The sequence below is a fragment of the Triturus cristatus genome, chromosome 4_2, assembly GCF_964204655.1.
Source record: "Triturus cristatus chromosome 4_2, aTriCri1.1, whole genome shotgun sequence".
Lineage (NCBI taxonomy): Eukaryota > Metazoa > Chordata > Amphibia > Caudata > Salamandridae > Triturus > Triturus cristatus.
This window is the reverse complement of record NC_140586.1, coordinates 55,528,848-55,543,961: the sequence shown is the minus strand read 5'-3', so window position 1 is coordinate 55,543,961 and position 15,114 is coordinate 55,528,848.

The window sequence follows — 15,114 nt, the reverse complement described above, 5'->3', positions numbered from 1 at the left end:
CAGCCGTCTTCAGCCAGGCTTGCTTGAATCCAGTGGCAAAGTGAGCAAGGGACTCACGTCTGAGCATACCCTGCGAACTTATGGCGAACAAAGCAAAAACCAAAGGAAACGATGGACGGAGTGTTGAACATTGCAAGCACTCCCCCCCAGTCAACTGATCTGGGTTTAATCCATCACCGTTCTTTAGCCCACTCTGCCACCCCAGTTCAGACATGGCCATATGCAAATCAGTCTGACCCTGTGCCTCATGGGAACAGTCCAGCCTGAACTGCCAAGCCATGTCTTCCCTGGACCAGAATCAAGCTTCCTAGGACCGGTTTCTGGCATTTCAGCCGTCTTCAGCCAGGCTTGCTTGAATCCAGTGGCAAAGTGAGCAAGGGACTCACGTCTGAGCATACCCTGCCAACTTATGGCGAACAAAGCACAAACCAAAGGAAATGATGGACGGAGTGATGAACATTGCAAGCACTCACCCCCAGTCAACTGATCTGGGTTTAATCCATCACCGTTCTTTAGCCCACTCTGCCACCCCAGTTCAGACATGGCCATATGCAAATCAGTCTGACCCTGTGCCTCATGGGAACAGTCCAGCCTGAACTGCCAAGCCATGTCTTCCCTGGACCAGAATCAAGCTTCCTAGGACAGGTTTCTGGCATTTCAGCCGTCTTCAGCCAGGCTTGCTTGAATCCAGTGACAAAGTGAGCAAGGGACTCACGTCTGAGCATACCCTGCCAACTTATGGCGAACAAAGCAAAAACCAAAGGAAATGATGGACGGAGTGTTGAACATTGCAAGCACTCAGCCCCAGTCAACTGATCTGGGTTTAATCCATCACCGTTCTTTAGCCCACTCTGCCACCCCAGTTCAGACATGGGCATATGCAAATCAGTCTGACCCTGTGCCTCATGGGAACAGTCCAGCCTGAACTGCCAAGCCATGTCTTCCCTGGACCAGAATCAAGCTTCCTAGGACCGGTTTCTGGCATTTCAGCTGTCTTCAGCCGGATTTGCTTGAATCTAGTGGCAAAGTGATTAAGGGACTCACGTCTGAGCATACCCTGCCAACTTACAGCGAACAAAGCAAAAACGAAAGGAAATGATGGACGGAGTGTTGAACATTGCAAGCACTCACCCCCAGTCAACAGATCTGGGTTTAATACATCACCGTTCTTTAGCCCACTCTGCCACCCCAGTTCAGACATGGCCATATGCAAATCAGTCTGACCCTGTGCCTCATGGGAACAGTCCAGCCTGAACTGCCAAGCCATGTCTTCCCTGGACCAGAATCAAGCTTCCTAGGACCTTTTTCTGGCATTTCAGCCGTCTTCAGCCAGGCTTGCTTGAATCCAGTGGCAAAGTGAGCAAGGGACTCACGTCTGAGCATACCCTGCCAACTTATGGCGAACAAAGCAAAAACCAAAGGAAATGATGGACGGAGTGTTGAACATTGCAAGCACTCACCCCCAGTCAACAGATCTGGGTTTAATCCATCACCGTTCTTTAGCCCACTCTGCCACCCCAGTTCAGACATGGCAATATGCAAATCAGTCTGACCCTGTGCCTCATGGGAACAGTCCAGCCTGAACTGCCAAGCCATGTCTTCCCTGGACCAGAATCAAGCTTCCTAGGACCGGTTTCTGGCATTTCAGCCGTCTTCAGCCAGGCTTGCTTGAATCCAGTGGCAAAGTGAGCAAGGGACTCACGTCTGAGCATACCCTGCCAACTTATGGCGAACAAAGCAAAAACCAAAGGAAATGATGGACGGAGTGTTGAACATTGCAAGCACTCACCCCCAGTCAACTGATCTGGGTTTAATCCATCACCGTTCTTTAGCCCACTCTGCCACCCCAGTTCAGACATGGCCATATGCAAATCAGTCTGACCCTGTGCCTCATGGGAACAGTCCAGCCTGAACTGCCAAGCCATGTCTTCCCTGGACCAGAATCAAGCTTCCTAGGACCGGTTTCTGGCATTTCAGCCGTCTTCAGCCAGGCTTGCTTGAATCCAGTGGCAAAGTGAGCAAGGGACTCACGTCTGAGCATACCCTGCTAACTTATGGCGAACAAAGCAAAAACCAAAGGAAACGATGGACGGAGTGTTGAACATTGCAAGCACTCCCCCCCAGTCAACAGATCTGGGTTTAATCCATCACCGTTCTTTAGCCCACTCTGCCACCCCAGTTCAGACATGGCCATATGCAAATCAGTCTGACCCTGTGCCTCATGGGAACAGTCCAGCCTGAACTGCCAAGCCATGTCTTCCCTGGACCAGAATCAAGCTTCCTAGGACCGGTTTCTGGCATTTCAGCCGTCTTCAGCCAGGCTTGCTTGAATCCAGTGGCAAAGTGAGCAAGGGACTCACGTCTGAGCATACCCTGCCAACTTATGGCGAACAAAGCACAAACCAAAGGAAATGATGGACGGAGTGATGAACATTGCAAGCACTCACCCCCAGTCAACTGATCTGGGTTTAATCCATCACCGTTCTTTAGCCCACTCTGCCACCCCAGTTCAGACATGGCCATATGCAAATCAGTCTGACCCTGTGCCTCATGGGAACAGTCCAGCCTGAACTGCCAAGCCATGTCTTCCCTGGACCAGAATCAAGCTTCCTAGGACCGGTTTCTGGCATTTCAGCCGTCTTCAGCCAGATTTGCTTGAATCCAGTGGCAAAGTGATTAAGGGACTCACGTCTGAGCATACCCTGCCAACTTACAGCGAACAAAGCAAAAACGAAAGGAAATGATGGACGGAGTGTTGAACATTGCAAGCACTCACCCCCAGTCAACAGATCTGGGTTTAATACATCACCGTTCTTTAGCCCACTCTGCCACCCCAGTTCAGACATGGCCATATGCAAATCAGTCTGACCCTGTGCCTCATGGGAACAGTCCAGCCTGAACTGCCAAGCCATGTCTTCCCTGGACCAGAATCAAGCTTCCTAGGACCGGTTTCTGGAATTTCAGCCGTCTTCAGCCAGGCTTGCTTGAATCCAGTGGCAAAGTGAGGAAGGGACTCACGTCTGAGCATACCCTGCCAACTTATGGCGAACAAAGCAAAAACCAAAGGAAATGATGGACGGAGTGTTGAACATTGCAAGCACTCACCCCCAGTCAACTGATCTGGGTTTAATCCATCACCGTTCTTTAGCCCACTCTGCCACCCCAGTTCAGACATGGCCATATGCAAATCAGTCTGACCCTGTGCTTCATGGGAACAGTCCAGCCTGAACTGCCAAGCCATGTCTTCCCTGGACCAGAATCAAGCTTCCTAGGACCGGTTTCTGGCATTTCAGCCGTCTTCAGCCAGGCTTGCTTGAATCCAGTGGCAAAGTGAGCAAGGGACTCACGTCTGAGCATACCCTGCCAACTTATGGCGAACAAAGCACAAACCAAAGGAAATGATGGACGGAGTGTTGAACATTGCAAGCACTCACCCCCAGTCAACTGATCTGGGTTTAATCCATCATCGTTCTTTAGCCCACTCTGCCACCCCAGTTCAGACATGGCCATATGCAAATCAGTCTGACCCTGTGCCTCATGGGAACAGTCCAGCCTGAACTGCCAAGCCATGTCTTCCCTGGACCAGAATCAAGCTTCCTAGGACCGGTTTCTGGCATTTCAGCCGTCTTCAGCCAGGCTTGCTTGAATCCAGTGGCAAAGTGAGCAAGGGACTCACGTCTGAGCATACCTTGCTAACTTATGGTGAACAAAGCAAAAACCAAAGGAAATGATGGACGGAGTGTTGGACATTGCAAGCACTCACCCCCAGTGAACTGATCTGGGTTTAATCCATCACCGTTCTTTAGCCCACTCTGCCACCCCAGTTCAGACATGGCCATATGCAAATCAGTCTGACCCTGTGCCTCATGGGAACAGTCCAGCCTGAACTGCCAAGCCATGTCTTCCCTGGACCAGAATCAAGCTTCCTAGGACCGGTTTCTGTCATTTCAGCCGTCTTCAGCCAGGCTTGCTTGAATCCAGTGGCAAAGTGAGCAAGGGACTCACGTCTGAGCATACCCTGCCAACTTATGGCGAACAAAGCAAAAACCAAAGGAAACGATGGACGGAGTGTTGAACATTGCAAGCACTCCCCCCCAGTCAACTGATATGGGTTTAATCCATCACCGTTCTTTAGCCCACTCTGCCACCCCAGTTCAGACATGGCCATATGCAAATCAGTCTGACCCTGTGCCTCATGGGAACAGTCCAGCCTGAACTGCCAAGCCATGTCTTCCCTGAACCAGAATCAAGCTTCCTAGGACCGGTTTCTGGCATTTCAGCCGTCTTCAGCCAGGCTTGCTTGAATCCAGTGGCAAAGTGAGCAAGGGACTCACGTCTGAGCATACCCTGCCAACTTATGGCGAACAAAGCACAAACCAAAGGAAATGATGGACGGAGTGATGAACATTGCAAGCACTCACCCCCAGTCAACTGATCTGGGTTTAATCCATCACCGTTCTTTAGCCCACTCTGCCACCCCAGTTCAGACATGGCCATATGCAAATCAGTCTGACCCTGTGCCTCATGGGAACAGTCCAGCCTGAACTGCCAAGCCATGTCTTCCCTGGACCAGAATCAAGCTTCCTAGGACAGGTTTCTGGCATTTCAGCCGTCTTCAGCCAGGCTTGCTTGAATCCAGTGACAAAGTGAGCAAGGGACTCACGTCTGAGCATACCCTGCCAACTTATGGCGAACAAAGCAAAAACCAAAGGAAATGATGGACGGAGTGTTGAACATTGCAAGCACTCACCCCCAGTCAACTGATCTGGGTTTAATCCATCACCGTTCTTTAGCCCACTCTGCCACCCCAGTTCAGACATGGCCATATGCAAATCAGTATGACCCTGTGCCTCATGGGAACAGTCCAGCCTGAACTGCCAAGCCATGTCTTCCCTGGACCAGAATCAAGCTTCCTAGGACCGGTTTCTGGCATTTCAGCCGTCTTCAGCCAGGCTTGCTTGAATCCAGTGGCAAAGTGAGCAAGGGACTCACGTCTGAGCATACCCTGCCAACTTATGGCGAACAAAGCAAAAAACAAAGGAAATGATGGACGGAGTGTTGAACATTGCAAGCACTCACCCCCAGTCAACTGATCTGGGTTTAATCCATCACCGTTCTTTAGCCCACTCTGCCACCCCAGTTCAGACATGGCCATATGCAAATCAGTATGACCCTGTGCCTCATGGGAACAGTCCAGCCTGAACTGCCAAGCCATGTCTTCCCTGGACCAGAATCAAGCTTCCTAGGACCGTTTTCTGGCATTTCAGCCGTCTTCAGCCAGGCTTGCTTGAATCCAGTGGCAAAGTGAGCAAGGGACTCACGTCCGAGCATACCCTGCCAACTTATGGCGAACAAAGCAAAAACCAAAGGAAATGATGGACAGAGTGTTGACCATTGCAAGCACTCACCCCCAGTCAACTGATCTGGGTTTAATCCATCACCGTACTTTAGCCCACTCTGCCACCCCAGTTCAGACATGGCCATATGCAAATCAGTCTGACCCTGTGCCTCATGGGAACAGTCCAGCCTGAACTGCCAAGCCATGTCTTCCCTGGACCAGAATCAAGCTTCCTAGGACCGGTTTCGGGCATTTCAGCCGTCTTCAGCCAGGCTTGCTTGAATCCAGTGGCAAAGTGAGCAAGGGACTCACGTCTGAGCATACCCTGCCAACTTATGGCGAACAAAGCAAAAACTAAAGGAAATGATGGACGGAGTGTTGAACATTGCAAGCACTCACCCCCAGTCAACTGATCTGGGTTCAATCCATCACCGTTCTTTAGCCCACTCTGCCGCCCCAGTTCAGACATGGCCATATGCAAATCAGTCTGACCCTGTGCCTCATGGGAACAGTCCAGCCTGAACTGCCAAGCCATGTCTTCCCTGGACCAGAATCAAGCTTCCTAGGACCGGTTTCTGGCATTTCAGCCGTCTTCAGCCAGGCTTGCTTGAATCCAGTGGCAAAGTGAGCAAGGGACTCACGTCTGAGCATACCCTGCCAACTTATGGCGAACAAAGCACAAACCAAAGGAAATGATGGACGGAGTGTTGAACATTGCAAGCACTCACCCCCAGTCAACTGATCTGGGTTTAATCCATCACCGTTCTTTAGCCCACTCTGCCACCCTAGTTCAGACATGGCCATATGCAAATCAGTCTGACCCTGTGCCTCATGGGAACAGTCCAGCCTGAACTGCCAAGCCATGTCTTCCGTGGACCAGAATCAAGCTTCCTAGGACCGGTTTCTGGCATTTCAGCCGTCTTCAGCCAGGCTTGCTTGAATCCAGTGGCAAAGTGAGCAAGGGACTCACGTCTGAGCATACCCTGCTAACTTATGGTGAACAAAGCAAAAACCAAAGGAAATGATGGACGGAGTGTTGGACATTGCAAGCACTCACCCCCAGTGAACTGATCTGGGTTTAATCCATCACCGTTCTTTAGCCCACTCTGCCACCCTAGTTCAGACATGGCCATATGCAAATCAGTCTGACCCTGTGCCTCATGGGAACAGTCCAGCCTGAACTGCCAAGCCATGTCTTCCCTGGACCAGAATCAAGCTTCCTAGGACCGGTTTCTGGCATTTCAGCCGTCTTCAGCCAGGCTTGCTTGAATCCAGTGGCAAAGTGAGCAAGGGACTCACGTCTGAGCATACCCTGCGAACTTATGGCGAACAAAGCAAAAACCAAAGGAAACGATGGACGGAGTGTTGAACATTGCAAGCACTCCCCCCCAGTCAACTGATCTGGGTTTAATCCATCACCGTTCTTTAGCCCACTCTGCCACCCCAGTTCAGACATGGCCATATGCAAATCAGTCTGACCCTGTGCCTCATGGGAACAGTCCAGCCTGAACTGCCAAGCCATGTCTTCCCTGGACCAGAATCAAGCTTCCTAGGACCGGTTTCTGGCATTTCAGCCGTCTTCAGCCAGGCTTGCTTGAATCCAGTGGCAAAGTGAGCAAGGGACTCACGTCTGAGCATACCCTGCCAACTTATGGCGAACAAAGCAAAAACCAAAGGAAATGATGGACGGAGTGTTGAACATTGCAAGCACTCACCCCCAGTCAACAGATCTGGGTTTAATCCATCACCGTTCTTTAGCCCACTCTGCCACCCCAGTTCAGACATGGCCATATGCAAATCAGTCTGACCCTGTGCCTCATGGGAACAGTCCAGCCTGAACTGCCAAGCCATGTCTTCCCTGGACCAGAATCAAGCTTCCTAGGACCGGTTTCTGGCATTTCAGCCGTCTTCAGCCAGGCTTGCTTGAATCCAGTGGCAAAGTGAGCAAGGGACTCACGTCTGAGCATACCCTGCCAACTTATGGCGAACAAAGCAAAAACCAAAGGAAATGATGGACGGAGTGTTGAACATTGCAAGCACTCACCCCCAGTCAACTGATCTGGGTTTAATCCATCACCGTTCTTTAGCCCACTCTGCCACCCCAGTTCAGACATGGCCATATGCAAATCAGTCTGACCCTGTGCCTCATGGGAACAGTCCAGCCTGAACTGCCAAGCCATGTCTTCCCTGGACCAGAATCAAGCTTCCTAGGACCGGTTTCTGGCATTTCAGCCATCTTCAGCCAGGCTTGCTTGAATCCAGTGGCAAAGTGAGCAAGGGACTCACGTCTGAGCATACCCTGCCAACTTATGGCGAACAAAGCAAAAACCAAAGGAAATGATGGACGGAGTGTTGAACATTGCAAGCACTCACCCCCAGTCAACTGATCTGGGTTTAAACAATCACCGTTCTTTAGCCCACTCTGCCACCCCAGTTCAGACATGGCCATATGCAAATCAGTCTGACCCTGTGACTCATGGGAACAGTCCAGCCTGAACTGCCAAGCCATATCTTCCCTGGACCAGAATCAAGCTTCCTAGGACCGGTTTCTGGCATTTCAGCCGTCTTCAGCCAGGCTTGCTTGAATCCAGTGGCAAAGTGAGCAAGGGACTCACGTCTGAGCATACCCTGCCAACTTATGGCGAACAAAGCAAAAAACAAAGGAAATGATGGACAGAGTGTTGACCATTGCAAGCACTCACCCCCCAGTCAACTGATCTGGGTTTAATCCATCACCGTACTTTAGCCCACTCTGCCACCCCAGTTCAGACATGGCCATATGCAAATCAGTCTGACCCTGTGCCTCATGGGAACAGTCCAGCCTGAACTGCCAAGCCATGTCTTCCCTGGACCAGAATCAAGCTTCCTAGGACCGGTTTCTGGCATTTCAGCCGTCTTCAGCCAGGCTTGCTTGAATCCAGTGGCAAAGTGAGCAAGGGACTCACGTCTGAGCATACCCTGCCAATGTTAGAAATGAGGGGGCTCTGGTTGACGCAGGTGTGAACCCACAACAAGCAGGGACCCTTTACTTCTTGTCAGGGCGAAGGATGACTCCTCAGAATAACCCCTGCTCACCCTCTAGGTGCGTGGCGCGAGCAGTCTAGGCTAAGTCTCAGGCGTACACGGTTAAGCAAATGCAGTTACACATACAGTAAACCCCTTGCATGCACCACAAATGGACACCAATCCGGTAGTATATAAAAATAAGCTTTTATGTAGTTTCAGCAGAGTTAAATACAAGGCCCAGTAACGTTGACCTGATGGGGCCACAATTCGTAGGAATACGGTAAAGTTCTCTTTGTACGAAAAGTTCTTTAGGCGGGCACAAGGTGACTGTAGGCCTCAGCACCCTTCGGCGGAAGCGGCGACCGGGAAGCACACGGCAGATGACAGGGAAATCAGAACGTTGCGGACCCTGGATCCGATGTGAGTTCGTGGTCGGAGTTGTAAGTACAGTACCTTGTCTCTTGACGCAAAGGTGGGGGCGGGATTTCAGCGGCTCTTCGGCAGAAGAGCGAGGCGGCGTCCGGGGCTCCCACACTTTACGATGGGGGTCTGATCTTCAGGCTCACGACCAGAGCGGGTGTTGCAGGTGGCGGGTGAACAAAGCGGGGCAGCCGGGCACGCCGATGCGTCCGGGCCGTCCGAGGCTGGGAGATGCTCACAAACGCCGATTCCGGCGGGAGGGTGAAGGTGCACAGCGAGCCTCCAGCGAGCGAGGTGACAGGGCAGCCCAACACAGCGTAGGGGGAGCGGCTCCGATCGAGCGAGGCTCTTCCCAAGGCGGGGGCGGCTAAGCAGTCCTGGTCACGGCTCAGGGAGGGGCTGCGGCACGAGGGTCACAGCTCCGGCGAGGGAAAGGACACCACGGTCTAGCAGCAGGCGAGTGAAGATCAGGTAGAGCCCAATGGTCCTGGGGCTCTGTTCAGGGGGCAAGCTCAGTTCCAAGCCCTTGGAGATCGTTTTGGAAAAGCACAAGTCTTGAAAATAAAAATAAAGCAAAGTCTTCAGCAACAGTTTCTCTTCTCCCCTTTGGCAGCAAGGTCACCACTGCAGGCCAATCCCCCAGGATAGGGACAGTCTTCCTCCTACAGCTTCCCCGGTGCCTTCTCCTCAGGCAGAGATTCTTCTTGGTCAAAAGCGGATCTAGTTTCTTAGGAGCAGGGCTCCTCCATTTATACCACAAATCTTTTGTTCTCCCAGGCCAGGGGGGCCCTTGCCTAGTTCAGTCCGGTTTCTGAGCACTTTGTTTACGTGATGCAGGCTTCTTCTTTCAGAGCGCAGGGCAGAGTCATCAGACGCTCCACAGGGGGTGGAGCCGGCATCGAGGTAGCGGAGCACTGTCCTATTCAGAGCCTAGGAGCACTCCTCCCACCCATCTACCTGTCGATCGTCCTATTCATACCAGGCTACCTAGCCCTGCCCATCTGGGTTCCCCCAACCCTGTCACTCACACCAGCCAGACATCAGATACACATCACGCAGAGGCGGCTGAGATGGTTAGGCAAGCAAAGGCCAACTTTCTAAAAAGTGACATTTGCAAACCCGGAATATTAAAATAAACCTTGCGAAAAGATGTACCTTATCATTCCGAGTTCAGGCATACTAAACTCGATCTCCTACCATGTTCCCTGGGTCGGTTAGGATCATAGGGTGTAATAATCCAGGCCGCCCATACTGGCCTATGGGAACAGGGTAGCCTTACAGTAGTGAACAGCAAAATGGCGGCCGTTCACTACCAGGACAGGCCACGCATCTAGGCTTGTCCTACCTCAGGCTCACAATGCACCCTGCCCGTGGGCCTACCAGAGGGGTGACTAATATGCAGCCAAGGGAAGGTTTCGGGGACCGGCAAGTGTGGGCACTTGTCGGTCGGCGTGTCAGTACCAGACTGCACGCAGGTTCTGCGGTGGCAGACCTTAGACATCTTTTACCGGCCGCTTCTGTGGGTGGCACAACCCGTGCTGCAAGCCCACCAGCGGTGTTTGCATTTACATGCCCTGGCGCTCCTGGCGCACTTTACTGGGGTCTGATAGTAAATCAAACAATCCAATCATGGAATCCAACCAACACATACAATTTACAAAGGGAGCACTCGCACCGCGACACTGGTTGGCAGTGGCACAGCGCGCTGAGCGGCCAACACCATAAAATCACATGAGGCACAGCGACAAAAAGAGGGAGGGAGACTCACGCCAAGGTGCCAGGTCTAACACGTGTCCCCTCCAGCTGAAAGGTGGGGAGAACTACCCTACCCCAGGGAGTTCCTCACCACTAAGGCGGAAAAATCTGGACAGACCGTCAGCATTGGCGTGATCTGTACCAGGGCGATGTTCCACCGTGAAATCCATCCCCTGTAGGGAAATGGACCACCTCAACAGCTTCGGATTCTCACCCCTCATATGCATCAACCATCTGAGGGGCCTGTGGTCCGTCTGAACCCGGAAGTGAGACCCAAACAAGTAGGGTCTTAGCTTCTTCAGCGCCCAGACCACAGCAAATGCCTCACGCTCAATAGCACTCCATCTCTGTTCCCGTGGAAGTAACCTCCTGCTAATAAAGGCTACGGGTTGATCTAGGCCCTCCTCATTAATCTGTGAAAGAACAGCCCCCACACCATGCTCTGAAGCGTCTGTCTGAACGATAAACTCTTTGGAGAAGTTGGGAGCCAAGAGCACGGGCGCCGTGCACATAGCAGTTTTCAAGGCCTCAAAAGCTCTCTGACAGGTGTCAGTCCAGATCACCTTCCTGGGCTGCTTCTTCGAAGTCAGCGCGGTCAAGGGGGCAACCATGTTGCCATACCCCTTGACAAACCTCCTGTAGTACCCGGTGAGACCTAGGAAGGCTCTCACCTCCGTCTGGGTTTTGGGCGCCTCCCAATTCAGGATGGTTTCTATCTTGGGCTGAAGGGGTGCCACCTGGCCACTCCCCACTTGGTGTCCCAAGTACACCACGGAACCCTGCCCGATCTGGCACTTACTCGCCTTGATCGTGAGGCCTGCCTTCCGCAGCGCCATCAACACTTCCCAGAGGTGTCGCAAGTGTTCCTCCCACGTGGAGCTGAACACGGCGATGTCATCCAGGTAGGCTGCACTGAACGAATCCAGCCCAGCCAACACCTGGTTGACCAATCTCTGGAAGGTGGCAGGGGCATTCTTCATCCCAAATGGCATAACCCGGAACTGGTAGTGCCCATCTGGGGTGGAAAATGCGGACCTCTCTTTGGCCCCCTCGGTCAAGGCGATCTGCCAATACCCAGACGTTAGATCAAACGTGCTGAGGTAGTTGGCAGCCCCTAGCCGATCGATGAGCTCATCAGCTCTGGGGATGGGGTGTGCGTCAGTCCTAGTGACTGAATTGAGTCCTCTGTAGTCCACACAGAACCGGAGTTCGGGTGTGGCTCCCGGCGCTGCAGCCTTTGGGACCAAGACCACGGGGCTGGCCCAAGGACTGCTAGAAGACTCAATGACCCCGAGTGCAAACATCTTGGAGACCTCCTCCTTGATGCATGTCCTCACCCTGTCAGTCACCCTGTAGGCCTTGTGCCGTACGGGAGGGCTATCCCCAGTGTCCACATCATGGACGCACCAATCAGTGACACCAGGGACCAGGGAAAACAGGTCAGAAAATTGTCCCAGCAACTGGCGACAATCACTCTGTTGCTCCGGGGTCAGGGTGGAAGAGAGGATGACACCGTCCACTGACCCATCGTGCTCCTTGGCTGACAGGAGGTCCGGAAGAGGTTCTGTCTCCTCTTCCATCCCCGCATCTGTGGCCAAGAGCATGCCCACTTGGGACCTCTCCAAGTGGGGCTTGAGGCGGTTGACATGTAGGACCCGTAAGGGGTTCCTGGGAGTCTTCAGGTCCACCACGTAGGTAACAGGACTCTTTCGCTCCACCACCTCAAAGGGACCGGTCCACTTATCCTGGAGCGCACACGGCTCCACGGGGGCCAAGACCCATACTTTCTGCCCAGGCTGAAGCTCTACCAGAGTGGCATTCTGGTCGTACCACCGCTTCATCTCCTCCTGGCTGGCTTCCAGATTTGCCTCAGCAAGTTGCCTGAAACGCCTAGTCTGATTCCTGAAGGCCAGCATGTAGCTATATACATTCTGGGGAGGTTTCCTGGGAGATTGCTCCCAGCCTTCCTTGACCAGACTTAGAGGTCCTCTGACGGGGTGACCATACAGAAGCTCAAAGGGACTGAACCCCAGAGACTTTTGTGGCACCTCGCGGTAAGCGAAGAGAAGGCATGGTAAGAGGACGTCCCACTTGCGCCTCATGGGTCCTTCCAGGCCCATTATCATGCCTTTGAGGGTTCGGTTGAATCTCTCAACCAACCCGTTCCCTTGGGGGTGGTAAGGTGTGGTGAACTTGTAGGTTACACCACACTCTTGCCAAAGAGATTTCATGTACTTGGACATGAAATTGGTACCTCGGTCAGACACCACCTCTAGAGGGAACCCCACTCGGGAGAAAATTCCCATCAGTGCACGTCCCACCACGGGGGCCGTCACTGTCCTCAGAGGAATGGCTTCCGGGTACCGGGTGGCATGGTCCACCAGGACCAGGATGAACCTATTGCCCATCGCTGTCTTGGGGTCCAGTGGCCCTACAATGTCAATCCCCACTCGCTGGAACGGGGTACCGACCACAGGGAATGGCTGGAGTGGAGCCTTCTGCTTCCTCCCACTCTTTCCACTTGCCTGGCAAGTCTGGCATGTCCTGCAGTGAGTATCCGAACTCCTGCGCATTTGAGGCCAATAAAAGTGGGTGACAAGCCTTTCGAAGGTCTTGTCCTGCCCCAAATGCCCTGCCAATGGCACATCGTGAGCCAGCCCCAGTAGGAAGGCTCTGAAGTCCTGGGGTACCACCAGCGCACGGGCTGACCCAGGCTCAGCAACCTTAGGCTCTGTATACAGGAGGTCGTTCTCCCAGTAAATGAAATGCGATCCTGACTGATCACCTGCGGCCTGGGCTGCAGCCTGCTGCCGCATACCCACGAGAGAAGGGCACTCCTTCTGTGCCTTACAAAAGTCCTCCCTGGTGGGACCCCCTTCCTGCTGCCAATGGGTCAGCTCCGGTAGGTCTCCCAGTTCAGCTATCTGTTCCCCTGTAGGCTCCAGGGCATCCCCCTCAAGGTCTGCCTCCTCCTGGACCGTGGGAACTTCAGGGGCCGGCTTCCCGCGCCCCTTGCTCCTTCTCTCTGAGGCCTGTTCCTGGGCCTCCCTCTCAGGCTCCAGGATCTCTCGAGTACCTTTACTGGCTGCCATGGACCGTGTGGTGACACACGCCCAATCCGGCATACCCAACATCTCCAGGTGAGCGCTCCGCTCCACCTGAGCCCAAGGTGAGCTCTCCAAATCGTTCCCTAACAAACAGTCTACAGGCATGGCGGGCCTCACAGCTACCTGAAGAGTACCAGAGACCCCCCCCCACTCGAAGGGAACCTGAGCCACCTTGCAGTGTCTCTCTGTGTTGTCAGCGGCAACAACGGGATAGAGTGCATTGGGGACCACCTGCTCCTGAGACACCAGGTGACACCTGACAGCTGTCACACTGGCTCCTGTGTCTCTAAGAGCTTCCACCCTATGGCCATTTATGGTCACCCACTGCCTGTACTTCTTAGTGTTCTCAGGCAGCTGGGTTGGAGGGACCACCTCACGGTCTCCTAGCGAGACCAGGGACATCTCTGCGGGACCCCACCCACCTTGGACATCCCTCTCCTCCCCCAAGGCTACACTAGTCACCTGCCGGGGTGGAGCACCAGTGGGTGCTGGTTTACCATACATCGGACACTTCACATCAGAGGCAAAATGCCCCAAATTGTTACACCTGTAACATCTTACGGGCCCCTTCTGAACAGGAGGACCTGTCGGGGCCCCGGTCGGTTTCGGGGGTGGGGGAGGCTGAGAACCCTTCCCTTGGTTCCCTTGGGGATTATTTTGGGGCCCTTTCTGGAACTGCTTCTGTTTACCCCTGTCCCCCCCACTCTTCTGCTGGGGACCCTGCCCACCTTTGGCGGAATCTCCCACGGTACCCTTGTGGACCCTGGTACTGACCCAGCGGTCCGCCTCCTCAGCAAGCTTCCTCGGGTTAGTCAGCTTACTATCGATCAGGTGCTGGCGCAGCTCAGGAAAACAATTACTGGACAAGTGCTCCCATGCCATTAGATCAAGAAGCCCTTGATAATCATTCACCTTACTACCCTTCACCCAACCATCCAGCGCTCTGCAAAAGAACGTCACATACTCCACATACGTACTATTGGGAATCTTAGTGCAACCCCTGAACCTCTGTCTATATAACTCAGGGGTCAACCCATACCTAGTCATCAATGCTTCCTTCATATGGGGATAAGAATTACGAACATCAACAGGTAAGTCTAGCAGGGTGTCCCGCCCCTCACTCAGGAACCTTCCCCACAACCCCGCTCCCCAATCTTTCTCAGGGACCCGGTGGGAAGACATGGCTACCTCGTAGGCTCTGAACCACTGCCCGATGTCGTCATTCCTGAAGAACTCCTTCACTACATCCTTAGGAATATAAACTCTTGGTTCCGCCGATCCTGGCGGTGTGCTGCCACCAGAGGGATTAAGCTCCAAACTTTTGGCTTTCAGCTCCAGCTCCCTCAGCTTCATGTCATGCTCTAATTGTAGTTTCTTTTCTTCCATGGCTAATCTTTGTTTTTCCATATCCATCTGCCCATGAAGTTTCGCCATTTCCACCTCGTGTGCCCGGGTTGCTGCCCTGTCCGCCAACTCCTCTGGCGACAG